The sequence below is a fragment of the Oncorhynchus masou genome, chromosome 22 (genome assembly GCF_036934945.1).
Source record: "Oncorhynchus masou masou isolate Uvic2021 chromosome 22, UVic_Omas_1.1, whole genome shotgun sequence".
NCBI classification, from domain to species: domain Eukaryota; kingdom Metazoa; phylum Chordata; class Actinopteri; order Salmoniformes; family Salmonidae; genus Oncorhynchus; species Oncorhynchus masou.
In genome coordinates this window covers 50821785-50840200 of record NC_088233.1, presented here as the reverse complement: position 1 = coordinate 50840200, position 18416 = coordinate 50821785, and the positions used below count along the sequence as shown (strand labels likewise).

Here is an 18416-nt window from a genome sequence, read left to right as displayed (position 1 = left end):
TGTTGTTTGGCTAAGAAAAAACCCGAAAATTCAGTCATTACAACGCCAAACTTTTTTCCAAATTAACTCCATAATATCGACAGAAACATGGCAAACGTTGTTTAGCATCAATCCTCAAGGTGTTTTTCACATATCTATTCGATTATAAATCATTCACGGCAGTTGTGTTTCTCCTCTGAAGAAAATGGAAAAATGCACGCAGCTGGAGATTACGCAATAATTTCGACGGAGGACACCAAGCGGGCACCTGGTAAATGTAGTCTCTTATGGTCAATCTTCCAATGATATGCCTACAAATACGTCACAATGCTGCAGACACCTTGGGGAAATGACAGAAAGTGTAGGCTCATTCCTGGCGCATTCACAGCCATATAAGGAGACATTGGAACAGCGCCTTCAGAATCTGGGCCATTTCCTGTTTGAAATTTCATCTTGGTTTCGCCTGTAGCATCAGTTCTGTGGCACTCACAGATAATATCTTTGCAGTTTTGGAAACGTCAGAGTGTTTTCTTTCCAAAGCTGTCAATTATATGCATAGTCGAGCATCTTTTCATGACAAAATATCTTGTTTAAAACGGGAACGCCCCCTAAATATCGAAGAAGTTAATACAGGTAACGAGTGGAGGACAGAGGAGCCTCTTAAAGAAGAAGTTACAGGTCTGTGAAAGCCAGAAATCTTGCTTATTTGTAGGTGATCAAATACTTATTTTCCACCATAATTTGCAAATAAATTCATTGTAGGATTTTTAATGTGATTTTCTGGATTTTTTCTCTCATTTTGTCTGTCATAGTTGAAGTGTACCTATGATGAAAATTACAGGCCTCTCTCACCTTTTTAAGTGGGAGAACTTGCACAATTGGTGGGTGACTAAATACTTTTTTGCCCCACTGTTAAAAACATATATATATATTATTAACTATCTGTGAGAATATCCAACAGGCTTTTATTTAATTCTAAATTAATAATAATCAATTTGTTTAAAAAATTATAATATTTTGGAGATGATTTTGTTTACAAATAACGTAAAATGAGCGAGAAAAAGGCAATTCTTCAACATGGGGTGAGACATTGTAACTAATTTGTAAATAACGCCAGTTCGGTATTTAGAAATATTTATTTGTTTGAGAGAGAAAAAACAAAAACCTACATTAATCTCATGGGTCTGTCTCCCAGTCGAGGCCGGCACAGGTATTGAACCAGCATCTGTAGCAACACAGCTTGCACGGTCTTAACCGTTGAGCCACTCAGGCGCTGTACAATGTGACCGGTCGGGAGTGGCCTACAGTACGAGCAAAATAATCCTAACAAAATAAAATAAAAACCTTTGTGTAACAGTTTTAGTAAGTAATACTGATGTCATGCACAATTATCAGTTTCCATTTCGGTTTATGTCGCCCATTCATTGCCAGTTAGAGACACAGTAACTCCCCCTTGCGCTGGTCTGGAGCAATGAAGTGGTGACGCATGGTAGCGTACTAAACCACAAATTACCTCTAAATCCCATGGCATAAACTCGCAACTTTTAAAGGAGGAACCACAGTAGGCTAGTGATTTTGCTGTTCATTACTCATCTTGTTGGCTGAGGAAAAAAGTAAAATGTGGACACTTCATCTGACAAGTTCAAAGTGCACATCAGAATTCGGGAAGAAGGGCCGCATATCGTTGCATCCTCAACTTAGATGTTTTGTTAATTAACATCACCATATTTTAAAATGTGATCTGTCAATCTGAGCACCGTGGGTGGATGCCATAACGAGATTATGCACATGGATGGGGTAAAGTTCTCAAATGTCCGGTAAAATTAAAATGTTGCCTGTCAAATTTAATTCAATTTACTTTAGGGAAGCTTAGCTTATGTCTATAACACATTTGTAATTCAGTTTTCAACAACATTATGGCCACTGGATTAATGTAAATAATAAAAATTCTGCCAGGTAGGCATACGCTACTTTGTAGTTACCTTTCAATCTACTCGAAGACAGTTAGGCCAACGGCTACACAAATTGATAGACATATAGGCCACACACACATGGTTTCCTCTTTAAAAAGTTGTCTTAAATAAATAATGATAATAAAAAATATAAAAAATATAATAAAAAACTTGTGAACCAAAAACTAATGTGACCAGGTACATTATTTTCACTGGCACCTTTGCGACCAATTCAAAATGTGTGTCGCACTGCCAAGTCAAACAGTCGCAAATGTGACTGTTTTGGTCGCTGTATCGAACCCTGACTGCAAAACAGACAAAACCTTGGTCACATAGCCAGATATATCTTGGGTCCGCTCAATGTACGTGCGTAAAGCTTGTTCTGGACACAGAGGCAAAAGGAGATAGTGAAAAAGGAAACTAAAAAACTTTAGACCTGTAGGACATAATGACATAACGTCACCTTCAAGCCGACCGGTGCGAACTGAGCACAGGAAGGGTGTATGGTCCACAACTCATTTAGCCAAGGCCAAAGCCACAAGCAAGGAGGTTTTGTAGGAGAGGATATTCAGATCAACAGACTCCAGTGGTTCAAAAAGGGGGCCTCGCAAAGAGCACCCAAAACCAAAGCTAAATCCCAAAAAGGCACAACAGGTTTAGAAACTGGTCTGAGATGGTGCACACCTTTTATAGGCCTGGCGTGACGCCATCAATTCCCACATGACACACTGAAATAGCCACCATGTATACTTATCATTAAAATGTCCCCCAGAACACTCTTACAAAGGAATCATTCCTTTATTTTGGCACCAAAGTGCAAACGCCCGCCACTTATACAGGCCTCCCGTACGGACGAATAGTGATCACGTACAGAGGTAAACCATCCGCGAGATTGGGATGCTCAGTGGACAAGCCCATAGACCCTAAATCTCTAGTCAACAGTGGTAAACCTGCCCGTGCGTCTGGGATAACAGATCTCCGCGCAGCGGGAGTTGCCACAGGACCTCGCCCAATAGGCAGAAGGTCTCCACAAACCAAGGTTGCTTGGGCCAACAGCGGGCCACAAAATTCCACGCCAAGCCCACCAGTCACTCTCCCCAACGTGGGGTTAATCAGCTTCATGGGGGGAAATGGGCTCCCGAGTTGTGCAGCGGTCTAAGGCACTGCATCTCAGTGCTATAGGCGTCACTACAGACACCCTGTTTCGATTCCAAGCTGTATCACAACTGGCCATAATTGGGAGACCCATAGGGCGGCGCACAATTGGCCCAACGCCGTCCGGGTTTGGCCGATGTATGCAGTCATTGTAAATAACAACTTGTTCTTACCTGCCTTGTTAAATAAAGGTTACATATTTCTTTTTTTATGCATAAAGGAGGGCTCGACGGGCACAGGTCGAAAACGCACTGCGTGACCAGCCGAGATTTGGCTAAGCAGAGCCCGGAACACCCTCTGTGGGGATAGAAAAGCGTGACATGTGAGTGAGTCTAGCTCGAGACCCAGAAGAGGAAAGCACTGAGATGGAGTGAGACAACTCTTTATCTGGTTTCATATTCAGCTTCGAGACAATACAGTAGAAGCATGGATGTATGTAACACTGCTTGTTCCCTATACTCTGCTGCCACCAAACAATCCACTGCAATAGCCGGTGGCTATTTTGAATTTGTAGACTGAGGTGCCTGTTGGGGGTGCGTAAAGTTCCAGACAAAAGGTGACACACCTACTCATTCAAGAGTTTTTATTTTTACGATTTTCTACATTGTAGAATAATAGTGAAGACATCAAAAATATGAAATAACGTATATGGAATCATGTAGTAACCCCAAAAAAGTGTTAAAATATATTTTATACTTGAGATCCTTCAAAGTAGCCATCCTTTGCCTTTATGACAGCTTTGCACACGCTTGGCATTCTCTCAACCAGCTTCATGAGGTAGTCACCTGGAAAGAATTTAACCTTTCTAGGGTAGGGGGCAGAATTTTGACATACGGATGAAAAGCGTGCCCAAAGTAAACTGCCTGTTACTCAGGCCCAGAAGCTAGGATTTGCATATAATAGGTAGATTTGGATAGAAAACACTAAAAGTTTCTAAAACTGATAAAATAATGTCTGAGTTAACAGAACTGATTTGGCAGGCGAAACCCAGAGGACAAACCATCCGGGGGGGGGGGGGGGGAATTGAGGTCATAGGATTTTCCAATGGTTTTCTATGGGATACTCTTATTATTAGGAACCTGGTTGCAGTTCCCATGTCTCCACAAGATGTCAACAGTCTGTTTTTCTTTTGAGAAATGAAGAAGTAGTAAGTGTAAGTGTCACTCCAGGTGGACTCTACTGTTTTGATGCGCGTGAACAGGAGCACGCTCCACGTTGTTTTTAAATCGGTATTAGAAACAGTTTATTCAGTCTTAAATTTGATCGATTATTTACATTTTAGGGTACCCGAGGTTGAATTAGGAGCATTGTTTGAAATGTTTGGACCAAGTTTACAGGTAACTTATTAGATACTTTGTAGGCATGTTGGGCGAGTTGAACAGGGTATATTTCTGCATCAAAAGCGCCAAATAAAAATTAACATTTTTGGACATAAAGGACATTATCGAACAAAAGGACCATTTGTGATGTTTCTGGGACATTTTGGAGTGCCAACAGAAGAAGACCTTCAAAGGTAAGGCATTAATTATATCGCTGATTCTGACTTGTGTCATCTGCCTGGTTGAAACATGAAAATCATTTGTTTGTATGCGGGGCGTGGTCCTCAGATAATCGCATGGTGGTGTGCTTTCGCCGGAAAGCCTTTTTGAAATCTGACACAGCAGCTGGATTAACAAGAAGTTAAGCTTTATTTTGATGTATAACATATTTTCAAGAATGTTAAATATTTGAATTTAGTATTTTTGAAATTCGCGGTCTGCAATGTCACCGGATGTTGGCCAGGTGGGAGGCTACCGTCCCACCTGCCCATAAGAAGTTAAATTAACAGGCGAGCCTTGTTAAAGAAATTCCACAAATTACTTTCCTTCTTAATGCGATTGAGCCAATCAGTTGTGTTGTGACAAGATAGGGGTAGTATACAGAAGATAGCCCTATTTGGTCAAAAACCAAATGGCAAGAACAGCTCAAATCAGCAAAGAGAAAAGACAGTCCATTATTAATACATAGTCAGTCAATGTGGAAAATTTCAAGAACTTTGAATGATTCTTCAAGTGCAGTCGTAAAAAACCATCAAGCGCTATGGTGAAACTGGCTCTCATGAGGACCGCCACAGAAAAGGAAGACCCAGAGTTACCTCTGCTACAGAGAATAAGTTCATTACAGTTACCAGCCTCAGAAATTGCAGGCTAAATAAATGCTTTACAGAATTCAAGTGACAGACCCATCTCAACATCAACTGTTCAGAGGAAACTGCGTGAATCAGGCCTTCATTGTCAAATTGCTGCAAAGAAACCTCTACTTAAGGACACCAATAAGAAGAGACTTGCTTGGCCCAAGAAACATGAGCAATGGACATTAGACCGGTGGAAATCTGTCCTTTGGTCCAAATTTGAGAGTTTAGGTTCCAACCGCCGTGTCTTTCTGAGACGCAGAGTAGGTGAACGGATGATCGCTGCATGTGTGGTTCCTACCGTGAAGCATGGAAGAGGTGGTGCGATGGTGCTTTGCTGGTGACACTGTCTGTGATTTATTTAGAATACTTAACCAGCAAGGCTACCAAAGCATTCTGTAACAATATACCATCCAATCTGTTTTGGGCTTAGTGGGACTATCATTTGTTTTTCAACGGAACAATGACCCAACACAGTTCCAGGCTCTGTAAGGGCTATTTGACCAAGAAGGAGAGTGATGGAGTGCTGCACCAGATGACCTGACCTCCACAATCAACTGACCTCAAGCCAATTGAGATGGTTTGCGATGAATTGGACCAAACAGTAAAGGAAAAGCATATGTGGGAACTCCTTCAAGACTCCATTTGAAGCCAGATGAGAGAATGCCAAGAGTGTGCAAAGCTGTCAAGGCAAATATATTTAGATTTGTTTAACACTTTTTTGGTTACTACATGATTCCATTTGTGTTATTTCATAGTTTTGATGTCTTCACTATTAGTTTTAGAAAATACATTGTAATGAGTAGGTGTGTCCATACTTTTGACTGTTACTCTAGGTCTAGAATGGGACGCAAAGTCCCGTCCCTTTTCGGAACCAGGAAATACCAGCCGTCCTGGATCTCCGACATAGGAACCACTTGGATTGCCTGCTCCTGGAGAAGGGAGGATATTTCCTCTCAAAACAGGCGCTGAGGCCTCGGGAACAGTTGACGTGATAACGCAGCAGAAGGGCGTATGTCTGGATGTGGAGAAGGGACACTTAATTGAACAACTAACACAGGAGACTACACTTGACACCCATGAACACTGTGGAACTTGGAGCTGAAACTGTTAATGAACCAAGGTTTTCCTAAAGCCCGGCCTACTCTTGGTACAAGGGCTCTGGCGATCAATGACGTACCCCGATTGGCAGTGCCACTTGTGGGTACTGTTGTCATAACAAACCTCACTCAATTTAGGTGATGTGTTCTGGTAACTGTCTGGAACCCAGGGCTGGACTGCACAAAAATAGACTTCATCATCGAGGTTACCCTACCGACCAGTCATAGGTTCAGGCAACAAAGCGCCTTGTAACCTAGCTAGGAAAGGGACAGACAGCTCTTAAATACAGACACCTTCTGTGGTAACAGACAGGGGGTGATTTGTTATTGAATGAAATTACCAGGAATGAAAAGCATTTCGGGGTGAGCTGTGGGATAATAGCATGGTCAGGTCAAGATTCTAGTAAGGACGACAAACACGCAAATTAACTTCCCTGAGATGGTTTCTGACAGTTTGTGCAGAAGTTCTTTGTTTGTTCAAACCCACAGTTTCATCAGCCATCCGGGTGGCTGGTCTCATACAAACCCATGGGTGAAGAAGCCGGATGTGGAGGTCCTGGGCTGGAGTGGTTACACGTGGTCTGCGTTTGTGAGGGCAGTTGGAAGTACTGCCAAATTCTATAAAAAGGAGGCAGCTTATGGTAAAGAAATTACCATTCCATTTTTTGGCAACAGCTCTGGTGGACATTCTTGCAGTCAGCATGCCAATTGCACGCTCCCTCAAAACTTGATATCTGTGGCATTGTGTTGTGTGACAAAACTGCACATTTTAGAGTGGCCTTTATTGTCCCCAGCACAAGGTGCACATATGTAATGATCGTGCCATTTAATCAGCTTCTTGATATGCCACACCTGCCAGGTGGATGGATTATCTTGGCAAAGGAGAAATGCTCACTAACAAGGATGTAAACAAATTTGTGCAAAACATTTGAGAGAAATCATCTTTGTGTGCCTATGGAAAATTTTGGGGATCTTGTATTTCAGCTCATAAAATGGCACCGGAATAAATGGCAGCAGTTTTATGGGCGCCCAACCAATTGTGCTATTATGTGTTTTTTCCCGCGTTATTTGTAACTTATTGTACATAATGTTTCTGCAACCGTATCTTACGGCAAAAAAGAGCTTCTGGATATCAGGACAGCGATCACTCACCTCGGATTAGACAGATTTTTTCTACAAAAAGGAGGACGCACAAGACATTCTCCGAACACCCCACAGGGCTGACATCCCCGTTATTTGCAAGAGGAAGCGACACAGATGACAAAGAGTCGGTGGCTGGTCAGGACCCGGAGAAGGCGAGTGGGAAAGCTGCCGTTACCATCAATACTACTCGCCAACGTGCAATCATTGGACAATAAATTAGACGAGGTATGATCACGAATATCCTACCAAACTGTATAATCTTATGTTTCACGGAATCTCGGCTGAATGACAACATGGATATTCAGCTAGCGGGATATATGCTGCACAGGCAAGATAGAACAGCACACTCCGGTAAGACGAGGGGGGCGGTCTGTGCATATTTGTAAACAACAGCTGGTGCACGAAATCTAAGGAAGTCTCTAGATTTTGCTCGCCTGAAGTAGAGTATATTATGATAAATTGCAGGCCACACTACTTGCCTAGAGAGTTTTCAGCTATACTTCTCGTGGCTGTTTATTTATGTCTATCAACATGTTAAATGTGCAACCAGAGGGAAAAAAAAAATTCTACATCACCTTTAATCCACACACAGAGACGGGTACAAAGCTCTCCCTCGCTCTCCATTTGGTAAATCCGACCACAACTCTATCCTCCTGATTCCTGCTTACAAGCCAAAATTAAAGCAGGAAGCACCAGTCACTCAGTCTATAAAAAAAGTGATCAGATGAAGCAGATGCAAAACTACAGGACTGTTTTACTATCACAGACTGGAACATGTTCCGGGATTCTTCCGATGGCATTAAGGAGTACACCACATCAGTCACTGGCTTTATCAATAAGTGCATCGAGGACGTCGTCCCCAGTGACTGTACGTACATACCCCAACCAGAAGCCATGGGTCACAGGCAACATCCACACTGACCTAAAGGTTAGAGCTGCCGCTTTCAAGCTTACAAGAAATCCTGCTATGCCCTGCGACGAACCATCAAACAGGCAAAGAGTCAATGCACGGCTAAGATTGAATCATACTACACCAGCTCCGACGCTCGTCTTATGTGGCAGGGCTTGCAAACTATTAGACGACAAAGTGAAGCACAGCCGCAAGCTGCCCAGTGACACGAGCCTACCAGATGAGTTAAATCACTTCTATGCTTGCTTCGAGGCAAGTAACACTGAGGCATGCATGAGAGTATCAGCTGTTCCGGACGACTGTGTGATCATGCTCTCCGTGGCCGATGTGAGTAAGACCTTTAACTTCTTGGTGACAGGGGGCAGTATTTTCACATACGGATGAAATAGAAGCCCAAATTCAACTGCCTGCTACTCATCCCCAGAAGATAATATATGCATATTATTAGTAGATGTGGATAGAAAACACTCTGAAGTTTCTAAAACGGTTTGAATCATGTCTGAGAGTATAACAGAACTTATGTAGCAGAAGAAACCCAGAGGAAAAAACATTCAGAATTTAAAAAAAATTGAGGTCACCTTTTTCAATGGGTTTTCATTGGGAATCCAGATTTCTAAGGGACCTTCTTACAGTTCCTACCGCTTCTAATGGATGTCACCAGTCTTTAGAAATTGGTTGAGGTTTTACCTTTGTGTAATGAAGTAGCCATGTTCAAAACATGGGTCACTTCAAGTGTACTGTTAGATAGAGGATCGTGACCAGAAAGGTAGAGTCAGTTTTTTTTCTTCCTGTATTGAACACTTTAAAAAATACCTAAAGTTGTATAACAAAAGTAGTTTGAAATGTTTTGTCAAAGTTACAGGTAACTTTTGAGATATTTTGTAGTCACGTTGCGCAAGTTGGAACCAGTGTTTTTCTGATCAAACACACCAAATAAATGGACATTTTGGATATATATGGACGGAATTAATCGAACAAAAAGGACCATTTGTCATGTTTATGGGACATATTGGAGTGCCAACAGAAGAAGCTTGTCAAAGGTAAGGCATGATTTATATTTTTATTTCTAGATTTTGTGTCCCGCCTGCAGGGTTGAAATATGTTCTCTCGCTTTGTTTACTATCCTCAGATAATGGTATCGTTTGCTTTCACCAAAAGGCCTTTTGGTGAAATCTGACATGTTGGCTGGATTCACAACATGTGTAGCTTTAAGTTGGTATCTTACATGTGAGATTTCATGAAAGTTTGATTTTTATAGTAATTTAATTGAATTTGGCGCTCTGCATTTTCTAGCGTCCCACATATCCCAGATAGGTTAAACAGGTCAACATACACAAGGCTGCGGGACCAGACGGATTACCAGGACGTGTGCTCCGGGCATGTGCTGACCAACTGGCAGGTGTCTTCACTGACATTTTCAACATGTCCCTGATTGAGTCTAATACCAACATGTTTCAAGCAGACCACCATAGTCCCTGTGCCCAAGAACAAAGGCAACCTGCCTAAAAGACTACAGACCGGTAGCACTCACGTCCATAGCCATGAAGTGCTTTGAAAGGTTGGTAATTAGAGGTCGACCGATTATGATTTTTCAACGCCGATACCGATTATTGGAAGACCAAAAATGCCGATACCGATTAAATCGGGCATTTGTGTGTGTTTTTTTTTGTAATAATGACAATTACAACAATACTGAAATAACACTTAAATTAACTAAATATAAAACATCAATAAAATCAATTTAGCCTCAAATAAATAATGAAACATGTTCAATTTGGGATGCTCTCAATGTTGTGAGAAAGCTTTAAGGTTTAAGTTCCTTGCTCAGAACAAGAGAACATTGAAAGCTGGTGGTTCCTTTTAACAAGAGTCTTCAATATTCCCAGGTACGAAGTTTTAGGTTGTAGTTATTATAGGTAATATAGGACTATTTCTGTCTATACCATTTGTATTTCATTAACCTTTGACTATTGGATGTTCTTATAGGCACTTTAGTATTGCCAGTATAGCTTCCGTCCCTCTCCTCGATCCTACCTGGGCTCGAACCAGGAAAACATCAACAACAGCCACCCTTGAAGCAGCGTTACCCATGCAGAGCAGGGGGAACAACCACTCCAAGTCTCAGAGCGAGTGACGTTTGAAACTAGCTAGCCATTTCACATCGGTTACACCAGCCTAATCTCAGGAGTTGATAGGCTTTAAGTCATAAATAGCGCAATGCTTGAAGCACAGAGAAGAGCTGTTGGCAAAAAGCACAAAAGTGCTGTTTGAATGAATGCTTACGAGCCTGCTGGTGCCTACCACCGCTTAGTCAGACTGCTCTACTAAATCATAGACTTAATTATAACATAATACCACACAGAAATACGAGCCTTTGGTCATTAATATGGTCGATTCCGGAAACTATCATATCGAAAACAAGACGTTTATTCTTTCAGTGAAATACGGAACCGTTCCGTATTTCATCTAACGGGTGGCATTCATAAGTCTAAATATTCCTGTTACATTGCACAACCTTCAATGCTATGCCATAATTACGTAAAATTCTGGCAAATTAGGAGGCCCAAAATGTTGCATATAAACTGACTCTGCGTGCAATGAACGCAAGAGAAGTTACACAACTTCACCTGGTTAATATTGCCTGCTAACCTGGATTTCTTTTTGCTAAATATGCAGGTTTAAAAATAAATACTTCTGTGTATTGATTTTAAGAAAGGCATGGATGTTTATGGTTAGGTACACATTGGAGCAACGACAGTCCTTTTTCACGAATACGCACCGCATCGATTATATGCAACGCAGAACACGCTAGATAAACTAGTAATATCATCAACCATGTGTAGTTAACTAGTGATTATGACTGATTGATTGCTTTTTGTAAGATAAGTTTAATGCTAGCTAGAAACTTACCTTGGCTTACTACATTCGCGTAACAGGCAGGCTCCTGGTGGAATGCAATGTAATCAGGTGGTTAGAGAGTTGGACTAGTTAACTGTAAGGTTGCAAGATTGAATCCCCGAGCTGACAAGGTAAAAATCTGTCTTTCTGCCCCTGAACAAGGCAGTTAACCTGTTGAGTGTAGGGGGCAGCATTTTGATGTTTGCATGAAAAACGTACCCAAATTAAACTGCCTATTTCTCAGGCCCAGAAGCTAGAATATGCATATCCGATTAGGATAGAAAACACTAAAGTTTCCAAAACTGTCAATATTATTGTCTGTGAACATAACAGAACTGATATTACAGGCGAAAACCTGAGGAAAATCCAAAAAGGAAGTGCCTTCTATTTTGAAAGCTCCCTATTCCATTGCATGCCTTCCCTCCACTTAAAGGGATATCAACCAGATTCCTTTTCCTATGGCTTCCACGTGGTCTGAACAGTTTTAGACATAGTTTCAGGCTTTTATTCTGAAAAATGAGCGAGAAAGATCACATTGCGTCAGTGGATGGCTGGGTGCCAGGAGCGTTTTGCATGCGCCAACAGAGTGGAGCAGACATTTTTTCTCTCACTCCTATTGAAAAAGCCAAGATCCGGTTGAAATATTATTGATTATACATTGTAAAAACAACCTGAGGATTGTTTATTAAAAAAGTTTGACATGTTTCTATGAACTTTACGGATACTACTTGAAATTTTCGTCTGCGATGTCGTGACCGCTCGAGCCTGTGGATTTCTGAACATAACGCGCCAAGCAAATGGAGGTATTTTGGATCTAAAAATTATCTTTATGGAACAAAATGAACATTTATTGTGTAACTGGGAGTCTCGTGAGTGCAAACATCCGAAGATCATCAAAGGTAAGCGATTCATTTTATTGCTTTTCTGACTTTCGTGAGCAATCTACTTTGCTGCTAGCTGTTTGTAATGTTTTGTCTGCTGAGAGAGATGTCTTTACATAAACGCTTGGTATGCTTTCGCTGAAAAGCTTTTTTGAAATCTGATATGCCAGGTTGATTAACAACAAGCTAAGCTGTGTTTTGCTATATTGAACTTGTGATTTCATGAAAATTAAATATTTTTTGTAATTTAATTGGAATTTGGCACTCTGCAACTCAGCGGATGTTGACGAAAATGATCCCGCTAACGGAATGGGTGCATCAAGAGGTTTTAACCCACCGTTCCTAGGACGTCATTGAAAATAAGAATGTGTTCTTAAGTGATTTGCCTAGTTAAATAAAGGAGTAAAAAAAAAAATGAATTACATTTTAAAAAATTGGCCAGATCGGTGTCCAAAAATACCAAGTTCCGATTGTTATGAACTCTTTGCTTTGATGAAACATGGGACCAACACTTTACATGTTTTGGTTCAGTGTACAATAAACATAACATTTATTAACATCATCCAGTAGAACTTAAAAGAGTGAGATAATTAGATCTTTGGAAACAAGTGCTTTCATAAATGCAAGCCGCGGGCCTCGTTTCACAGGAGCATTGTAAAATATGCTTACTCAATGAAGAATACTTAATGAATTTGGTTTATTTACTTACATATTGAATTTTAAAATATTTATACAAATATCCAGGTCATTCGCAAATTATATTATAGAAATATATTTTGAAGTTTTTTCTGTTTATGCGACTTCTTCTGGGCTACATTTTCTTTTTTAAATTATATTAATTTGTGATATACAGCAGAGATGAAAATCCAACGGGAAATGTTTTGCTTTTCAGAAACCCTGTTGCGTTGGTGTAAGAAAATCATTATAGTTTATTACAACTTAACAGGCTAATTTCTATTCTGTTATGGTGAATTACATTAAAAGAAATGTGATTTTGAGCACCGTGGGTGGCCAAACGTATGCGTTACACACCCAATGCATTTGGATGTCCGGTCAATTTCTTAAATGTCCTGTAAATCAAAATCTTGCCAGTCACGTTGTCCGGAACCACATGTTCCTAACCGAAAACCTGACCGAGAGTACAGACTGAAAGGGAACTTGTGTTTACGCCAACAGCCCACCTGACAAATCTAAAGGGACTGTAAATATGATAAGCATCTGTGTAAAGCTCATTGATTCAAAGGCCCAGAGTATTACTATACCAAAGAGACAGCACTTTAAATCCTGCACGACAGCCTTGGTTTATGAATCTGCGTGCAATTTAAAAAAATAAATAGACAAATCCGTTGACTTCTGAATTGGGATTTTTGTTCTCTGCATGCACGAGAGTAAATAAAACAACTCGGAAATTACATTCGCAGAGCAATGACTAAAAGCCAAGTTCACAAAAGCATCCATTTGGCTGGTTCCGTGGCTCAACAATTAATAGACAGTGAGAACCAGGAAACCAGCGAGTCTGTCCGAGGCCTTGTTCCAGCCGTCCAGTCCGATTGATTTCCGGGCCAAGAGAACAATTACAACGGGAGCTGTTGCAGTACTCACCACCTGGCAGTGTGACTGGTCTCCAATCTCTCCAACTCCCTGCAAGACAGGACAAGCAGAGCCCATTAGGCGTACATGAGATTCCCCACCACCACAAATGGGACTTTCAGCATGTTTAAGTTATCCCAATGTTGGAAATCCACCAAAGCAACCGAGCCAAAGTCACTTGTAAGGTGACAGTAATACAGCGATGCCATACTGAAGTCTGTCATGTTAAACATGAGTGGACAACCTACAGGACAATTCACAACCAAATGTGGGTTAACCAAAAATGTATTCTCATGTATGGTTGTGGTCATAACAGACAATAATATCACGTATAACAGTCCATCGGTAGCAGTGGGTCGCAATACTAGCCCTTGGCTCCTTTCGGTTTCCCTACTTCCGATCTATACCACCTGTACAATCCAGTACCCATGCTTCCTAATGACAAAGATTGGTTTGAAACCTACTAGCGTGAAACATAATCAGGAAATCTCACATAGTTCATTAGGTGGGCTACAGTTACTTTCCATGAAAGTATTTTCTTTATAGAGGTAGATTTTATGAAGCTAGAAAAGCTGAGTAAGTAAGTGTAATTTAAAGCTTGAGTCACTTCATAACAATTCCAGTGGCCATTCTACAGTATGGAGCTGTCCTACAGACCAGCAGTAGAACAGTCTAAAAAACCCATTACTTAGCTTACAATTGGGGGTTTAATTTCTATCAAATTTCGCTTTCACACGATCTAAGTAATCTGTACGTCATCTAATGTTCAGAAAATAATAGATTACAAGACCATTTAAGCAGGTAGCCTTTATCAGAGTAACGGCATGCGGTTCAGTCTAGTAATTAACCTGCCGAGCTGAGACGCACAGAACGACAGCCACCTCATCTCCTACCCTGTCAGTGCCAACAGAGCAACCTCGCTCTCTTCCATTCAACACGATTTCACTTAATTTATGCTAGAGATAGAAGATTACAACCTCACAGTATTGTTTTATGGTTTGGGGTTATTTTTAAAGCCAGCATTGGGGATTGATCTAAATACACATGCACACTCACAGGCCTAGGCCTACATACACCCACACAAAAGGGACAATCCACTTTTGTTCAGTTCTGTGAAGCGTAAGGATTTGGAACCTTTATGATGCCTTGATGAGGACCTCATCGTACTTTTCCTAGTTAAATAAGGTTACCTTATAAATAAACTGTATTGCATAGACACATGACCTTACACAAACATCCTAAATGGCCCTCACTTTGGCAATTTTAAAGCATTTTGGGGGGCAAACAGTAAGCTACATTTTTCATAATGATTAATATGGCGTGCAGTCTATAAAATTACTCCGTGAGCATGTTGATTCGTTTTCATAACATAAGGGCCCAAACTCCTCTATAGCACTATTTGGCCCGGCTTTGCACAATGCCATGCTACCAGTTGCATTGTCTTTTTCTGTCTGAAATAGATAACAGCGACTTCTCTTATTGGCTTGTTTTAATACCACTATCTAGTTAGACTGCTTTCAAGGCGCAGTCTCTTTGGATCTGAATAAGTTAGGTAGGTAGCAAGCTAGCTAGCCGGTTAGGTAAACTTCAGGCACCATCACATACCATTGAGCGCTAGGCCTAGGTAAGATGTGTATCAAAATAGAAATGTACCTAAGACGTTTGAAATGATGGGTTTCGAATTGTAATGTTTTCATACTGAGCTAACATGTTATTATATAATATTTTATACTAACAGTATTTCAGCGTCAACAAAACAAGTGTTTTATAACTTTCATTTATAATAGTACAAATAGCTAGCCATCTTGCGCACGTTTAATTCGACTTCGTTAGCCAGGTAACGTTAGCTAGAAATGGCTTGTTACATACCTAGTTGGTGCAAACTAGAGAGAACAACATCACGTTGTTAGCCAATGGGATGGAGTCATACTTTATTAGTTAACTTTCACGATTTAAAACTCGTTTCAAAAATAAGCTATCACCAACTAAAAAAAAGGTATACATAGACATCCACGTCAACTAGCTAACGTTAGCTAGCCTCTTCGCAAGCTAAAATACCCGGCTAGTACAGGTCGAGCTTTCGCAGCAGCCAATCACTACAAGAGCTAGCTCGCTACATAAAACTGTCAACCCTAAATGTACGTTAGAAAACAAGCTAGCTGTCAATCTAGGTAGCTAAGTAATTATAAAATAAAAACACCGGTAGCATAAAATTAAGAAAATTTTTATATTTTAAGCAATCCCAAAAATATTTGACTAAATTATCACAAATAGGCACGCGCTGGTGGTTACAAGTTAGAATCAACCCCTTTCTAGCTAGCCATGTCCACTGCCCTCCAATAGCAGGGCACTTCGCTAGCTAGAGTATCATCCAACTCCTATCATAAGAAATAGCTATGAACAAAAAACAGTATCCTTCAAGCCATCTTGCCTATAATAACACACGACGATTTACGGATATAGGGATCAAATGCATGTGAAAACAATTAAAGTTTCTAAACAATGAAAATGAAACTTCAAATAATAATAAAAGATCCCAACGTGCACTTACCCTCCACTCTACTCAGCAGCAGTCCTTCTCTCCTCAGAAATTTATTAAATAAATATTTACAAAACAGCCCAATACCGCTCTACCGAATATCCGATACAATTATGATGTAAATATTAAAATACCCTCCATTGATTAGAGTCTGAGATCTCCGTAGTATATTTTTATTTGTTTAAATAAAATTTGTCCAAAAAGAGAGAAACTGAGATACAAAACAAGAACTCTTCTTCAATCTCATTCACCACAGCCTGAGCACAACCGTTATCAATGCGCTCAAGAGAAGGGAGAAGAAGGGGGTAGGAAAACTATTTTTAAATGTGACAATTGTAGCCGTTGTACCCCAAATCGATTGAATCATTAATAGTATATCGTTGAAGTTATTAATTTTGAGTCGATTTTCGTCACAAGGTGAAACGACAATGTGTTTGAAAAGCGAACTATTTTTTTGTCACGGTGCTGCGAATTTATTTCACTTTGCCTAAGGAACATGGGTACTACGCCTTCCATTGCCTAGGGAAAAAACCCGGATGTAAACTCAGTGAAACTCATCTGGAGAGAAGTAGCACTCGGTTTATAGAAATACGCGGAGCAATTTGTTGCTGTTTTGACTTGTCGCGGTCCCAATCCTGCGCATTTACCCTATTTTGTCCTTATTGTCGATTGATGAAAAAGCACCAATTACTTTCGTCTCTTTTTCATAGCTAGTCAATCTGCATTCATTTTCAGTGTTGAATGGGCGTTCGACATAATAAAACGGTTATGCCAAGTATCAAAAATGCATGAAGAACCGCTGCATATGATTTCTGGTGACGGCTGCTGTGAATATGAGGCGTGGGCAAGCGCCCTTTACAAGTGCGCCATGTTTTTATTATAATTTGAGAATAGTTGTTTATGATACAGTGCCTTCCGAAAGTATTCACACCCCTTTACTTTTTCTACATATTGTTGTGTTACAGCCTGGATTTAAAATTGATTACATTTAGTTTTATTTCAAGCTGGCCTACGTACAATATCCCATAATACAAATTAATACAAAATGAAAAGCTGAAATGTCTTGAGTCAATAAGAATTCAAGCCCTTTGTTATGCAAGCCTAAATACGTTCAAGAGTAAACATCTGTTTAATAAGTTGCATGGACTCACTCTGTGTGCAATAATAGTGTTAAACATGATTTTTGAATGACTACCCCATCTCTGTACCCCATACATACAGATAATTGCAAGGGCCCTCATTTGAGCAGTACATTTCAAACACATATTTAATCACAAAGACCAGGGAGGTTTTCCAATGCCTCAAAAAGAAGGGCACCTATTGGTAGATGGGTAAAAAAAACACACATTGAATACCCCTTTGATCATGGTCAAGTTATTAATTACGCTTTTGATGGTGTATCAATACACCCTGTCACTACAAAGATAAAGGCATCCTTATGAACTCAGTTGCCGGAGAGGAAGGAAACCGCTCAGGGTTTTCACCATATGTGACCAGGAGACCCATGAAGCTGAGCACAATTGGCCCAGTGTTGTCCGGGTTATGGGAGGGTTTGGCCTGCCGGGATGTCCTTGTTCCATTGTGCTCTAGCGACTCCTTGTGGCAGGCCGGGCGCATACACGCTGAGTTCGGTCACAAGTTGTTTCCTCCAACACCATTTATTTTTTAACCTTTACCTAGGCAAGTCAGTTAAGAACAAATTCTTATTTACAATGACAGCCAAACCATAACCCGGACGACATTGGACCAATTGTACGCCGCCCTATGGGACTCCCAATCACGGCCGGTTGTGATACAGCCTGGAATTGAACCAGGGTCTGTAGTGACGCCTCTAGCACTGAGATGCAGTGCCTTGGACCGCTGGTTCAGTGCTTTCCACCAGACACTGGGAGATTAATTCACCTTTCAGCAGGATAATAACCAAAAATACAAGGCCAAATCTACACTGCAAGTGCTTGCCAAGAAGACAATGAATGTTCCTGTGGCCCGAGTTACAGTTTTGACTTAAATCTACTTGAAAATCTATGGCAAGACCTGAAAATTGGTGGTCTAGAAATGACCAATAGGCAAGAATTATGGGCAAATGTTGCACAATCCAG

At 40.6% G+C, this 18416-nt stretch overlaps 1 protein-coding gene across 7 annotated transcripts in view; it reads right to left on the bottom strand.

Annotated features, from left to right (window-relative positions):
- Window positions 1-16576, bottom strand: part of phf21ab (PHD finger protein 21Ab) — a 73639-nt gene extending 57063 nt beyond the window's left edge. For 6 of the 7 annotated variants that reach the window (XM_064930502.1, XM_064930510.1, XM_064930504.1 and 3 more), the window contains exons 1-2: window positions 16330-16576; window positions 13791-13829 (exon numbers count right to left, since the gene is read on the bottom strand). The gene's annotated coding sequence lies outside the window, so the exon portion shown is untranslated. Of the gene's footprint in view, window positions 1-13790; window positions 13830-15647; window positions 15815-16329 lie in introns of those variants that run through there. The other variant, XM_064930503.1, reaches the window with a different exon arrangement.
- Between the last annotated feature and the right edge of the window lie 1840 nt (window positions 16577-18416).